Genomic DNA, 16,354 nt, shown 5'->3' on the forward strand with positions numbered 1-16,354 from the left:
GTTCAATGGCGTGATCTCAGCTGACTGCAACCTCTGCCTCCCGGGTTCAAGTGATTCTCCTGCCTCAGCCTCCAGAGTGGCTGGGATTACAGGCATGTGCCACCACACCTGGCTAATTTTGTATTTTTAGTAGAGACGGGGTTTCTCCATGTTGGTCAGGCTGGTCTCGAACTCCCGACCTCACGTGATCCACCCACCTCGGCCTCCCAAAGTGCTAAGTGCTGGGATTACAGGCATGATGAGCCACTGCACCTGGCCTTTTTTTTTGAGATGGAATCTTGCTGCGTTGCTCAGGCTGGAGTGCAGTGGTGCAATCTCTGCTCACTGCAACCTCTGCCTTCCGGGTTCAAGCAATTCTCCTGCCTCTGCCTCCCAAATAGCTTGGATTACAGGAGCCCACCACCACGTTCGGCTAATTTTTATATTTTTGGTAGAGATGGAGTTTTGCCATCTTGGTCAGCTGGTCTCGAATTCCTGGCCTCAAGTGATCTGCCTGCCTCAGCCTCCCAAAGTGCTGGGATTAGAGGTGTGAGCCACTGCACCTGGCCTATGATTTTCTTAATAACATTTTCTTTTCTCTATCTTACTTTACTGTAAGAATACAGTATATAATACATACAACATACAAAATGTGTTAATCGATTGTTATTGTTATTAGTAAGGCTTCTGGTCAACAGCAGGCTATTAGTAGTTAAGCCTACTATTGACCAGAAGCCTTACCAATAACACATGGGATGTCAACTATGCCAGGGGTTGGCACCCCAACCCCTGTGTTGTTCAAGGGTCAACTATTGTTATTTTCCAACCTAATGTTGCCCTCCTCAGAGAGGCTTTGATTTTATCTAAAATAACATCCCTCAATGAAAAATTACCAAGTATTCAATAAATCTGAAAAATACTTTCACGATGAAGAGAAAAATCAATTGCAACAGACCCAGGAATAACAGAGATGATGAGATTAGTGGACAAGAGCATGTTATGTAGAGACATAGAAGATATATAGATACTGATAGACTATGTATGTATATATGAGTGTATCTATCATCTATCTCTTCTAGAGATGAAAAGTACACTGAATGGAATTTGCAGCAGATTACACACTGCAGACCACAGATTAGTGAATCTGACACAGTAATAGAAATTATCTGGGCTGGCCGTGGTGGCTCACACCTGTAATCCCAGCACTTTGGGAGGCCGAGAAAGGCAGATCTCCTGAGGTCAGAAGTTCGAGACCAGCCTGGCCAACATAGAGAAACCCCGTCTCTACTAAAAATACAAAATTAGCTGGGCGTGGTGGTGCAAGCCTGTAATCCCAGCTATTCTGGAGGCTGAGGCAGGAGAATTGCTTGAACCTGGGAGGCGGAGGTTGCAGTGAGCCGAGATCGCGCCATTGCACTCCAGCCTGGGCAACAAGAGCGAAACTCCTTCTCAAAAAAAAAAAGAAAAAGAAAAGAAAGTAATCTGAAGTAAAATACAGAGAAAAACAAAGGCTGAAAATAAATGAACAATGAGTTGTGGGATAACTTCAAGAAGCCTAACATACATGTAACTAGTTTCCAATAACTGACACTCCATTTCCAAAAGGAGGAGGTACAGAAAAATATATTCAAAGAAATAATGGAAAAAATTTTTCCTTACTTGATAAGAATGATACACCCGTAGATAATACACCCACCCAACAAGCTCAATGAACCCAAAGCACAAGAATCATGAAGAACACTAATCAAAGTGCATCTTTTTTTTTTTTTTTTGAGTCGGAGTCTTGCTCTGTCACCCAGGCTAGAGTGCAGTGGCTTGATCTCGGCTCACTGCAAGTTCTGCCTCCCGGGTTCACGCCATTCTCCTGCCTCAGCCTCTCAAGTAGCTGGGACTACAGGCACCCACCACAATGTCCGGCTAATTTTTTTGTATTTTTTTAGTAGAGACGGGGTTTCACCGTGTTAACCAGGATGGTCTCGATCTCCTGACCTCATGATCCACCCGCCTCGGCCTCCCAAAGTGCTGGGATTACAGGCGTGAGCCACCACGCCTGGCCCAAAGTGCGTCTTAATCAGGGTACTTACAACCAGCAGTAAAGAGAAGATATAAAAGCAGCCGGAGAAAAAACAAATATAAAAATGACAGCAATCTTCTTGTTGGGAGTTAATGTGATGCAGAAGATACTAAAGCAACATTTAAAAAGTACTAAAAGGGCCAGATGTAGTGGTTCATGCCTGTAATTCCAGCACTTTGGGAGGCCAAGTCCGGCAGACCATTTGAGGTCAGAGTTTGAGACCAGCCTGGCCAACGTGGTGAAATCCTTCTCTACTAAAAATACAAAAATTAGCTGGGTGTGCTGGCACATGCCTGAAATCCCAGTTACTGGGGAGGCTGAGGCAGAAGAATTGCTTGAACCTGGGAGGCAGAGGTTGCAGTGAGCTGAGATCATGCCGCTGCACTCCAGCCTGGGTGACAGAGCGAGACTCTGTCAAACAAACAAACAAAAATTAAAGAAAATCAAAATAAATGAAAGCTATATCATATTCATGGATCAGAAGACTCAATATTGGTAAGATTTCAATTCTCCACAAATTGGTCTACAAAATCAACACAGTTCCAATCAAAACCTTGGTGGGCTTTATTTGGTAGAATGAGCTGATTCTAAAATTTATTTAGAAATGCAAAGTAGCTAGAATAGCCAAAATAACTTTGAAGCAGAATAAGTCGGAGGACTTATTACTTGATTCAAGAATTCTCATAAAGCTACAGTAATAAAAACAATGTGTTATTGTTGCAGGTAATACATAAATAGATCAGTGAAACAGAAAAGAAAGTCAAGCAATACACCTGCACATATATAGTCAGTTGATTTTTTTTTTTTTTTTTGAGATGGAGTCTCGCTCTGTCACCCAGGCTGGAGTGCAATGGCATGATCTCGGCTCACTGCAACCTCTGCCCCCTGGGTTCAAGCCATTCTCCTGCCTCAGCCTCCTGAGTAGGTAGGATTACAGACGCGTGCCACCACGCCCGGCTAATTTTTTGTATTTTTAGTAGAGATGGGGTTTCACCATGTTAGCCAGGATGGTCTCCATCTCCTGACCTTGTGATCCGCTCGCCTCAGCCTCCCAAAGTGCTGGGATTACAGGCATGAGCCACCGTGCCCAGCCATGGGTGCGGTTTATTTCATGTCAATCATAACTCAATAAAGCTGTCAAAAAAAAAAAAAAAAAAAAGAAAGAAAGGTGAGTCTGGGGTTGGGAAGGGTGAGTGTCAGTCAGAACATGGGGAACTCAGAAGCCAGACGGAGGGGTGTAGATGATCCCCTGGTGATGGGCCAGCACCTGAGTGTTTCAGAAAGGAGTGAGTTGTGGGAAGCCAACACTGTCAGCAGGATCTGGAATGGATTGGACGCCAAAGAAAGGAGTGTGGGCAGGAGCTCCTTGCAAGGGACCTACTATAGTAGTGGGGGTGGATTCTAGAAATAAAAGGGGGTCATTCGGAAGTGAAGGCGAGGTTAGAAAAAGAAAAGGAGGGAGAAGCAACTGGATCCATGACAATTTAAGACCCGTCCCCCAGCTCACAAAGCAGTCATTTGATAAACAAAATTGAGGGCAGAGAAGGCTCTTGGAAGCTTGAAAAAAAAAATTCCTGCTATGTCTGCTTCTTTCTGCTTTCTGGTACGGGGTCCCGTGACCACAGCTCTTTCTGCTGACCGCAGCTGGGTATTCCTGCCTATGGAAAAGGACCACTCACTCAGCCCCGCTCACTCAGCAAAGGGGCCGTGCTCCTGCTCCTGCACCCGACTGGCCTTCAGGACTGCAAGAGGCCCCAAGGGGCCAGCTCTTCCTGCTGCTCTCAGGGGCACCACTGTTACCCTGCCCAAGCCAAGAACTGTTTTCTCTCTCAAGTCAAGTTCCTCCTTTGGTCTGCCTTCTATCTCTCTAGGTGTAATGTAAGCCATGAACATTCATCCTGCCAAAGAGCCTGGAGTCAGTGCCTGACTTTTCTGCTCACTTCCTCTCTACCTTGGTCCTACCTCAGTTTACTCCCAAAATGCTGCACCTACCACTATGCCCTGATTAACAGATGACCCCATCAGGTGACAGGAATCTAAATATAACTGTGGCTGGGTGGCTGACTTCCTGTGTGTGCTCAAGGCAAGAGACTAGGAATTGTGCCTTCACCAAGCCTGTAGATCCAGATCCTCGCTGCCTGAGACAGCCCTCGGGGTACAAGCTTGCAATCTGATGACAGAGAGAAGGGGAAGGGAGGAGAGGGGTGTGTGGTAGGAGACAGCTTGGTCCAGAGAAAGATGGGTGCTAAAACCAAGGCCAGAGGCAAAGGTTAGAGCTTTGAAGAATGACTAACATCACTAAGTGATGGGTTCCTGTAAACTTTATCCTAACTAATGAGGAATCTGCCAGCCTTTGATTGACATCATAACAGTAAACTTGTGCCTGAATGCCACGCCCAAGCCAACTGTTTCATTCTTTCTTCCATTTATTTATTCATCCAGCAAATATTCATTGAAACCCTGGTGACTGACCAACATGGTGAAACCCCATCTCTACTAAAAATACAAAAATTAGCCAGGTGTGGTGGCGCATGCCTGTAATCCCAGCTACTCAGGAGGCTGAGGCAGTAGAATCGCTTGAACCGGGGAGGTGGAGGTTGCAGTGAGCCGAAATCGTGCCACTGCACTCCAACCTGGGGGACAGAGCCAGACTCTGTCTCCAAAAAAAAAAAAAAAAAAAGAAACTCTGGTGGCAGACCTACATCCTGCCTTCAAGGAGTGGACCCCAAAAAATAAAACTAAAAATTACGAACAATATGAAAAGGGCTCCAAAGAGGTCTTCAGCCCAGATCTGGGAGAGGTTGGGTCAGGGAAGGTTTGTTAGAAAAGATTCCATTCAGACTCAAGTCCCAAAGGGTTTGTAGGAATAAGCTGAGAGAGGTGTGCCAGGGTCGGACAGATGGGCTGGGAAGACCCTGAAGGAGCACTAAGCAGTCTGGATATTGGGCACTTAGGGTGAAATGGCATCGGGGGCCGGGATGAGGTGAGGCAAGGCTGGGCGTATTGGCAAGTTCCTGATCTTGAATGCTTTCATTCACTCACTAACTCACCGAACAAATATTTATTTATTTATTTATTTATTTATTTATTTATTTATTTATTTATTGAGACAAAGTCTCGCCCTGTTACCCAGGCTGGAGTGCAATGGTGCGATCTCAGCTCACTGCAACCTCCGACTCCTGGGATCAAATGATTCTCCTGCCTCAGCCTTCTGAGTAGCTGGGATTACAGGCTCCTGCCACCATGCCTAGCTAATTTTTGCATTTTTAGTAGAGCTAGGGTTTCACCATGTTGACCAGGTTGGGCTCGAACTCTTGACCTCACGTGATCTGCCCACCTCGGCCTCCCAAAGTGCTGGGATTACAGGTGTGAGCCACTGCTCCCGGCCTGAACAAATATTTATTAAGAACCCACTCTGGGTCACACATTGTGCTAGGGGATCAAGAATAGTTTTGGCACTTTGGGAGGCCAAGGCGGGAGGATTGCTTGAACCCAGGATTTTGAGACCTTGTCCCTATTTTTTTTTTTAACTAGCTGAGTGTGGTGGCATGCACCTGTAGTCCCAGCTGCTCAGGAGGCTAAGGTGGGAGGATCACTTGAGCCCAGAGTTGGAGGCTGCAGTGAACTATGATCAAGTTGTTGCACTCCACCCTGGGCAGCAGAGTGAGACCCTACCTCAAAAAATAAAAAAAATTTTTTTAAATAGTCCCGGATTCATTAAGAAATTTGCAGTCATTGGAATGATCTCCTGAGTTAGGTGATTTTACCACTAACAACAAAACATTTTTGAGCACACGCTGCCAACTATTCCAATTATTTGTTTATAATTACTCATACCACTATTATTATTTTTCTCAGGACAGACTATATACTGAAGGTGAAAGGCATTATTAGTGATAAGGGAAGTAAAAATGTATTTCAAACACTCTTTTTGATAATTTCTCTCACTCCCTCTTGCTCATTTGCCAGATTTTTGGCAGATCTGATGAGATCATGTTTTTACCTACAATGTGGCTAATGAAGGACTTCTATTACGAAGAGAAGAAGCATCAGGTCTGCCATTTCCTTTTTTGTGGCTTGTGCTGGCTTTATTAGTTTATATTCAATCTGTCTATCTTTGCAAGCCACATGTCCAGTTTTTGAGGGTTGGGTTAGTGATAACGATAATATAATCAGAAAAGCTCAGCCAGGCGCAGTGGCTCATGCCTGTAATCCCAGCACTTTGGGAGGCTGAGGCAGGCGGGTCACAAGGTCAGGAGATCAAGACCATCCTGGTTAACACAGTGAAACCCCGTCTCCAGTAAAAATACAGAAATTTAGCTGGGCATGGTAGCGGGCGCCTGTAGTCCCAGCTACTCGGGAGGCTGAGGCAGGAGAATGGTGTGAACCCAGGAGGCGGAGCTTGCAGTGAGCCGAGATCACACCACTGCACTCCAGCCTGGGCGACAGAGCAAGACTCTGTCTCAAAAAAAAAAAAAAAAAAGCTGTTCAGCTGCATCCATTTAAGCTGCAATGCATCACACTATGGTGAAGGCAATGACCCCACTTGCTGTTGTGTCCCCTACCTGCAGGCAAGCTTCCCCTCTTCTATCAGACACTGTGCACCTGGCCCTACCCGAGGTGATCTGAGCTACATACCAGGATGTCAGTGCCAAGCTGCAAAATATATATCAGCCCGATTTGACGTATGTCAGTCTTGCTACATTTAATACAAAAATCACATGCTAGTGGGTCATTTCGTGGATTTCTGGAAATAGAACCCAGGCCCTTGGCAGCTGCTATCTCTTATATCAGAGGTGCAAAAAGCTCTGATGTAGCCTATAGCAGGTATTGAACATGAGATCCTTGATTTTCCTGCCTAATGGCCTCCAATGGCCTCTCATTGCATCAGAAAAAAATCCACATCCAGGCCGGGCGCGGTGGCTCACACTTGTAATCCCAGCACTTTGGGAGGCCTAGGCAGGTGGATGACCTGAGATCAGGAGTTCAAGACCAGCCCGGCCAACATGGTGAAACCCTGTCTCTACTAAAAATACAAAAATTAGCCAGGCATGGTGGCACGTGCCTGTAATCCCAGCTACTCGAAAGGCTGAGGCAGGAGAATCGCTTGAACCCAGGAGGCAGAGGTTGCAGTGAGCCAAGATCGAGCCACTGCACTCCAGCCTGGGCAACAGAGCGACACTCCATTTAAAAAAAAAAAAAAAAAAAAAAAAAGCTTGTGTTTTTCAAAGCTCAATTAACAACTTTTTCTTAACTAATTTATTACTGAATTTAATTGAAAGTCTGTCCTCATTGGCCAAGTGATTTTCACTATTTAAACATAGAAAAACTTCATTATTGCCTTGTAGGAACTTAAATTAGAAGAAAAACCAAACTCACAGAATGCAGCGGCAGCAGCAGTAGAAGAATAATATTCTGAAAAAGGGTTGGACTTGCTGCCACAAAATTCTGATTATAGACTTGGCAGTCACTCATTCGCTGCTTCCAGCCTTCAGCTTTTGGAGGCTGCATTCTTCATTTGCAAAATGGAGACTAGAAAAAAAAACAAAACAAAACAAACAAACAAAAAAACCCCACTAATGCATGAGGTCTGAAAAACAAAGGTGGGATTGCTGAGAGTGAAGGGAAGAATAATGAGCCAAGGTAAATAAAATGAGAGGTTAGACTAATGTATACACCTCAGATTCCACCCGCTTTACTCTCTCCCGTAGTCCACAACTATATGCTGGAGAATGAATTTACACTGGTCACTGAAGGAAAAGCGTAGTTGCATGACGGAAAGGATAACCACAATAATCTCACCTCTACAATTCAATAATGATCTTAAGGTACTATCATATGCAATGAGACAAGAAAAACAAACAAGAGGTACATTTGCCAGAAATGTAGACTCAAAATTATAAGACTCAAAACTTTAATCCAACCCTGGTTTAAAACAACAACAGCAACTATTGGTCACAATAATATTTGATAAGAAGCCTGGAGAGGAAACATATTTTTGCCAAAATTATTTGAGAATGCAAGTATTGTTCTGGTTGTTATCATGTTGGCAAGAGAAGGAAGAAAATGTTAGGCCAGGCACGGTGGCTCACGCCTATAATTTCAGCACTTTGGAAGGCTGAGGTGGACGGATCACTTGAGCCCAGGAGTTCAAGACCAGCCTGGGCAACATGGTGAAACGCTGCCTCTGTGTAAAGTTTAAAAAGTAGCTGGACATGGTGGCATGCACCTGTTATTCAGTAGGCTGAGGTGGAAGGATAGATTGAGCCTGAAGGCTGCAGTAAGCCATAATTGTGCCACTGTACTCCAGCCTGAGTGACAGAACAAGACCCTGTCTAAAAAAAGAAAGAAAAAGAAAAGGTTAGCACTGTTGGGGATTAGCCAGGTGTCACCAAAGATCTAATTTATAATTAAACTATACTTGCTTGCTTCTTTGTCACTGTGATGACAGTTCCTCTCAGCATGTTTACTGGTCTTCAGGGAGAAGGAAGTAAAGAGGCTCCAAGAGATATTAATCTGTTAGAGTACAAGAGGTTTTTTGTTTTTGTTTAATCTCACAGGAATGCAAGCTTTAACCACGAGCTTGGGAATCATAAAACTTGTGGCCGGGCACGGTGGCTCACGTCTGTAATCCCAGCACTTTGGGAGGCTGAGGCGGGCGGATCACGAGGTCAGGAGATCGAGACCATCCTGGCTAACACGGTGAAACCCCGTCTCTACTAAAAATACAAAAAATTAGCCAGGCGCGGTGGCGGGCGCCTGTAGTCCCAGCTACTTGGGAGGCTGAGGCAGGAGAATGGCGTGAACCCAGGAGGCAGAGCTTGCAATGAGCCGAGATCGCGCCACTGCACTCCAGTCTGGGCGACAGAGCAAGACTCCATCTCAAACAAACAAACAAACAAACAAAAACTTGTAAAATATATTTATTATGGCAAATTGTATTTGCTCATTTAGGCCCCAAAATATGCTTGTAAAAAATTGAACTTGTCCACTCAACTTGTAAATGAACTCAGTGGTTTTATGATAATTCATGTATCATTTTATAAGGAGGTATTTACATTGCATAGACATTGATGGGCTCAGTCTCAGTGAATTCCTGGGATAGCTGGAGAATCAGGTTTGAGGTTATGTAGTAAAAACCACAACCAAAATTACGACGTAGAACTGGTCTGGTGAGGACATCTCTGCTGCATTCCAGAGGGGTAGGTGCTGGAATGATGCTGCTGATGGCACTGGGAACTGGAGGCCACCACTGGCCCTGTTGCCACTACTGCCACCATCTCTACCGCTGCCAGTGGAGGTGTTCCACTGCTCCTGTTTATTCCTGAGCCCCAAATGCAAAATTTAAGATAGTGCATCTGATTACGTACACCTAGGTCATGTGCTCAGTCCTAGCTGCACAGAAGGTTGGGAAAGTAGGTTATCTGGCAGTTTCAGCATTGATGTTGGGAGGACAGTTATGCCATTCACCAGGCCTGTTAGGATGGGGAAAGGGGTTCCAATGGGCAGATCACGAGGTCAGGAGTTCAAGACCAGCCTGACCAACATGGTGAAACCCCGTCTCTACTAAAAATACAAAAGTTAGCCAGGCATGGTGGTACGCACCTGTAATCCCAACTACTCAAGAGGCTGAGGCAGGAGAATTGCTTGAACCCGGGAGGCGGAGGTTGCAGTGAGCCGAGATCATGCCACTGCACTCCAGCCTGGGGGACAGAGTGAGACTCTGTCTCAAAAAAAAAAAAAAAAAAAAAAAAGAAGAAGAAGAAAAAGACAGGGGTTCTGAGTGTGAGCAGCCAGTAAGAGTAAAACAAGAGTAATACAAGTCTAATATATCTGGTTAAGCCCAACTATCCTTACTTTGTACCTGTGCCCAAACAAGTGAACGTGGTAAGCAAAATCACTTCATCGTGCAGATTAAATCATTTTAAATCTATGACCTCAAGTCTCAAACGAACTGCAACACAGCCAGACTATTCTATTTCTATCCACTTTCTAATAAACTAATTTTTCTACTTTCTGAGGCACTATTTCATGTTACTCCCCCCACAAATCTGCAACATCTCCTCCTCATTTCAATGGTATTTTTGTTCGTGATCCCTAGAGAAAACAGATGCAGAGGAGGTCTATTGATCTTCTCTTTCCACAAATGCAACCTTTCCACTAGTGCTCTGAATCCCATCCCCTCTCACTGACTCAGAATTTGCTCCTGTAATCTTCCCTCTTTTTTATTTTTGATAGAGTCTCGCTCTGTCACCCAGGCTGGAGTGCAATGGCACAATCTCGGCTTACTGCAACCTCTGTCTCCTGCGTTCAAGCGATGCTCGTGCCTCAGCCTCCTGAGTACCTGGGATTACAGGTGTGTGTCACCATGCCCGGCTAATTTTTGTATTTTTAGTAGAGACAGGATTTTGCTATGTTGGCCAGGCTGGTCTCGAATTCCTGACCTCGTGATCTGCCCACTTCCCAAAATGCTGGGATTACAGGCGTGAGCCACTGCGTCCGGCCAATTTTCCCTCTTTCATACTCCAGTGGATCTTTCCCATTGGTATAGAAACATATCTTAGCTGTGTGCAGTAGCTCATGCCTGTAATCTCAGTAGTTTGAGAGGCCTAGTCAGGAGGATCGCTTAAGCCCAGGAGTTTGAGACCAGCCTGGCCAATGTGGTGAAACCCTGTCTCTACAAAAACTACAAATATTAGCCAGTGTGGTGGTGCGTGTCTGTAGTCCCAGCTACTTGGGGGGCTGAGGTGGGAGGATCATTTGAGTCCAGGAGGCTGAGGCTGCAGTGAGCCATGACTGTGCCACTACACTCTGGGCAACAGAGTGAGATCCTGTCTCAAAAAACAAAAAAACAAACAACAACAAAAAGATGTTTTAATATCACTCATCTCCAAAGACATAAACAAAACAAAACAAAAACCTGCTTCAAGCCCATGTCCTCTTGCAACTCTCCACTCTGTTCTCTTTCCAAATCAACCTTGTCATTACAGTGGTCTATTCTGTTCTCATTCTTCCTCATCTGCAACTTTTTCTCAAGCCACTTCAATTGGGCTCTTGTTCTCATTATTTAATCAAGGTCATTAATGACCTGTACATCTTGCCAAAACCAATGTTTGCTTGTTTAATTTTTCTGTTGGCATCTTTTTGAACTTCTTAGCAGCATCCGAAGCAGTTGAAAACTTTGTCCTTCATGAAATACATTCTTTTTGAGCTTCCATGGCTTCAAGCCTCCCTGGTTTTTCTCCTTGTCAATCTACTTGGCTTCCCAGGACTCTGTCCTTAGCAGCCTTCTCTCCTCTATCTACATTCACTCCCTAAGTGATTTCCAGCCCCTTTGCTTAATTCACTTTTTCCATGAATTTTATCACATTTCACCTTTATCATATTTCTCTTCTTATTTTGAAAAATCTCAAACTTACCAAAAAGTAGGAAGAATAATAACTATGAACACCCATATACTCTTCTATAAAATTCATAAATTGCTGATTTGCCAAAATTTGTACACATCCTCTCTTTCTTTCCTTTTCCTCACCTCTCCCCATTGTCCCACAGAGTTTACTTTTTACTGGAACATTTGAAATCAAGTTAGTTTTTTTTTTTTTTGAGACGGAGTCTCACTCTGTTGCCCAGGCTGGGGTGCAGTGGTGTGATCTCGGCTCACTGCAAGCTCCGCCTCCCAGGTTCACGCCATACTCCTGCCTCAGCCTCCCGAGTAGCTGGGACTACAGGCGCCTGCCACCACGCCCGGCTAATTTTTTTGGTATTTTTAGTAGAGATGGGGTTTCACTGCGTTAGCCAGGATGGTTCCGATCTCCTGACCTAGTAATCCACCCACCTCGGCCTCCCAAAGTGCTGGGATTACAGGCGTGAGCCACCGCGCCCGGCCAGTTTTTTTTTTTTTTTTTTTTTTGAGACAGAGTCTCACCCACTTCAGCTTCCCAAGGTGCTGGGATTACAGGTGCGAGCCACCATGTCCGGCCTGAAGACACTTTTAGTTGTCACAGCTGGAAAGGTGTTACTGGCATCCAGTGGGCAGGAGCCAAGTATACTGCTAAACATCTTACAAAGCACAGGACAGTTCCCAAAACAAAGAATGACTCAGCCCAAAATGACAGCAGTGCTGAGGTTGAGAAACCCTAGTCCAGATTTATTTGTTTGTTCATGATTAGGTTCAGGTTTGACGTTTTTGGTTGAGAAAGCTACCCGAATGATATTACCACCTTTAATCCCAGCACTCTGAAAGGCCCAGGTGGGCAGATCACTTGAGGTCAGGAGTTTGAGACCAGCTTCACGAATATGGTGAAACACTGTCTCTACTAAAAATACAAAAATTAGCCGGGCGTGGTGGCACATGTATGTCATTCCAGTTACTCAGGAGGTTAGGCACGAGAATCATTTGAACCCGGGAGGCGGAGGTTGCAGTGAGCCGAGATTGTGCCACTGCACTCCAGCATGGGTGACAGAGAGAGATACTGTCTTTTAAAAAAAAAAAAAAAAAAAGCAACAGCCGAGGCCAGGCGAGGTGGCTCACACCTGTAATCCCAGCACTTCGGGAGGCCTAGGCGGGTGGATCACCTGAGGTCGGGAGTTCGAGACCAGCCTGACCAACATGGAGAAACCCTGTCTCTACTAAAAATACAGAATTAGCCGGGCGTGGTGGTGGCGCAGGTCTGTAATCCCAGCTACTCGGGAGGCTGAGGCAGGAGAATCGCTTCCAGCTACTCAGGAGCCTGAGGCAGGAGGTTACAGTAAACTGAGATTGCACCACTGCACTCCAGTCTGGGTGACAGAGTGAGACTTCAACTCAAAAAAAAAAAAAAAAAAAAAAAGCAACAGCCTGGCAGCCGCTGGAGGGGACAGTGAGAGGTGAGAGATTGGTGCGTTCTCAGGTCTTTCCTGGGCATGTGCACAGCCCTGCCCATGCATGTATCCTTCCAGAGTCCCAAGAATAAGTAAGAGATCATCAAACTCCTAATGCAGAGAATTGTCACCATTTGATCTATCTGGCAGCGCCCTGAAAATCTCTACTCCTAGGGCTTGTCTTTATTTAAACAGACTCAGAGCTCACTCCATGCAAACAGTCCTATCCTATGGCATTTGTTGGAAAAAAAAACAAAAAACAAAAAACAAAAAACAAAAAACAGCTGCAATTGCTTAACAGTGCAGCTACCCAAGGTGGTAATGCCAGCTGGGGTTAACAAGAAGATGATCAAAGAGTTTAAAAGGAAAAGCTGAGGAATGAGATGTCCATAGAGGACTTTGATAATCTCTGACTTATTCTTAGGACTCTAGAAGGACACATGTACATACACGGCTGTGCACATGCCGAAGAAAGCCCTGAGAAGGCCACAAAATCTCATCTCTGATTGACCTCGAGGCTATGCACAAACAGGAAGTGAGGGATAGGGGAGAGTCATAAACTGTCTCCTGGAGCATTGCAGGTGTGATCCAACATACACACTGAGCCCCTTGGCAAAAGCTGTGAAGCTTATTGGTTCAAGGCAATTAAGAATATCTGGCCGGGCGAAGTAGCTCACGCCAGTAATCCCAGCACTTTGGGAGGCCGAGGTGGGCGGATCGCCTAAGGTCAGGAGTTTGAGACCGGCCTGACCAACATGGAGAAACCCTGTCTCTACAAAAAATACAAAAAAATTAGCTGGGGGTGGTGGTGCATGCCTGTAATCTCAGCTACTCAGGAGGCTGAGGCAGGAGAATAGCTTGAACCTGGGAAGCGGAGGTTGCAGTGAGCCAAGATTGTGCCACTGCACACCAGCCTGGGCAACAGAGCAAGACTCCGTCTAAAAAAAACCCAAAAAACAAAAATCCATTGTATGTTCTAGCCTGGGCAGCATGGTGAAACCCCATCTCTACAAAAAATACAAAAATTAGCCTGGTGTGGTGGCACATGCCTGTAGTCCCAGCTACACAGATGGCTGAGATAGGAGGGTTGCTTGAGCCCAAGAGGTCAAGGCTGCAGTAAGCTGAGGTCACACTGCTGCACTCCAGCCTGGGCAACAGAGCGAGACTCTGTCTTTAAAGAATTTTGTTTCAGCTGGGCATGGTGGCTCATTCCTGTAATCCCAGCACTTTGGGAGGCAGAGGGGGGCAGATCACAAGGTCAGGAGATCGAGACCATCCTGGCTAACACGGTGAAACCCTGTTTCTACTAAAAATACAAAAATTAGCTGAGTGTGGTGGCGGGCACCTGTAATCCAAGCTACTCAGGAGGCTGAGGCAGGAGAATCGCTTGAACCCAGGAGGCAGAGGTTGCAGTGAACTGAGATTGCGCCATTGCACTCCAGCTTCGGCAACAAGAGCAAAACTCTGTCTCAAAAAAAAAAAAAAAAAAAAAAAAACTGCCGGGCACGGTAGCTCATGCCTGTAATCCCAGCTACTTGGGAGGCTGAGGCAGGAGAATAGCTTGAACCTGGGAGGTGGAGACTGTGGTGAGCTGAGATCATGCCATTGCACTCCAGCCTGGCCAACAGAGCAAGGGTCCATCTCAAAAAATAAAATAAAATAAAAATAAAAATAAAAGCTGTTGTTCTTCAAAGGACATCAAGATAGTGAAATGACAATCTACAGAATGGCAGAAAATATCTACAAGTCATATATCTGATAAGGGACTTGAATCCGAAATACAAAAAGAACTCTTACAACTCAACAATGAAAAGAAAAACAACCCAATTTAAACATGGGCAAAGGATTTGAATAGACATTTATCCAGAAAAGATATATATATATATATATATATATATATATATATATATATATATGAACAATAAGCACATGACGAGATATTCTACATCATTGGCCATCAGGCAAATTCAACTCAAAACCACAAGTTACCACTTGACATTCACTAGGATAGCTAAAATTTAAAATGAAGACAATAGGCCAGGTGCGGTGGCTCACGCCTGTAATCCCTGCACTTTGGGAGGCTGAGGCAGGTGGATCACCTGTGGTCAGGTGTTCGAGACCAGCCTGGCCAACGTGGCCAAACCACGTCTCTACTAAAAATACAAAAATTAGCCAGGCATGGTGTCAGGTGCCTGTAATTCCAGCCACTCAGGAAGCTGAGGCAGGAGAATTGCTTGAATTCGGGAGGCAGAAGTTGCAGTGGGCCAAGGTTGTGCCATTGCACTCCAGCCTGGGTGACAAGAGCGAAACTCCATCAAAAAAAAAAAAAGTAGACAATAAATAAGTGTTGGCAAAGATGTAGAGAATTTGGAACCCTCAAACATTGCTGGTAGAATCATCAAATGGTGCAGCTACTTTGAAAAACAGTTTAGCAGTTCTCCAAAATGCTAAACATAGAGTCACCATATGACCCAGCAATTCTACTCCTGGTTATATAGCTGAGCAAAATGAAAACATATGTCCACACAAAAATTGCACACAAATGTTCACAGCAGTGTTATATGAAAATAACTCAAATGTTCCTCAACTGATGAATGAATAACCAAATGTGGGATAGCCACACAATAAAACATTATTTGGTCACAAAGGGAAACAAATTACTGACAGGTGCTATGAGACAATGAACCTTGAAAACATGCTTGGTGAAAGAAGCCACATGCAAAAGCCAGCATATTGTGTGATTCCATTCATATAAAATGTCCAGAATAGGAAAATCCATCTACATGGAAAACAGATTAGTAGCTCGTTGCCAGTGTCTGTCAGAAAAGGAGACTAGGCAGTGACTTTAATTGGTACAGGGTTTCTTTGGTGATGTTTAAACTGTTCTAAAATTGTGGTGATGATTGCATATGTTTGTGAATATACTACTTAAGTGCGTGCTTTCAAGGGGTAGATTTTAAAATTTGAGTTATATCTCGATAAAGCTATTATTAAAAATTTAGGAAATACAGAATATATAGTCTTATTTCCTCCTCTTTCTCTCTCTCTCTCTCTCTTTTTTTTTTTTTTTTTTTTTGAGATGGAGTTTTGCTCTTGTCACCCAGGCTGGAGTGCAACGGCGTGACCTGGGCTCACTGCAACCTCCGCCTCCCAGATTCAAGCGATTCTCCTGCCTCAGCCTCCTGAGTAGCTGGTATTATAGGTGAGCACCACCACTCCTGGCTAATTTTTGTACTTTAACTAGAGATGGGGTTTCACCATGTCGGCCAGGCTGGTCTTGAACTCCTGACCTCAGGTGATCCACCCACTTTGGCCTCCCAAAGTGTTGGGATTACAGGCATGAGCCACTGCGCCCGGCCTCTCCCACTTTTCTTAACAAAATGTGGCATACTCTATATACATTTTTGAACCATGACTTTTTTTTTCACTTAAAAATATATC

The sequence above is a fragment of the Pongo pygmaeus genome, chromosome 19, assembly GCF_028885625.2.
Source record: "Pongo pygmaeus isolate AG05252 chromosome 19, NHGRI_mPonPyg2-v2.0_pri, whole genome shotgun sequence".
NCBI lineage: Eukaryota > Metazoa > Chordata > Mammalia > Primates > Hominidae > Pongo > Pongo pygmaeus.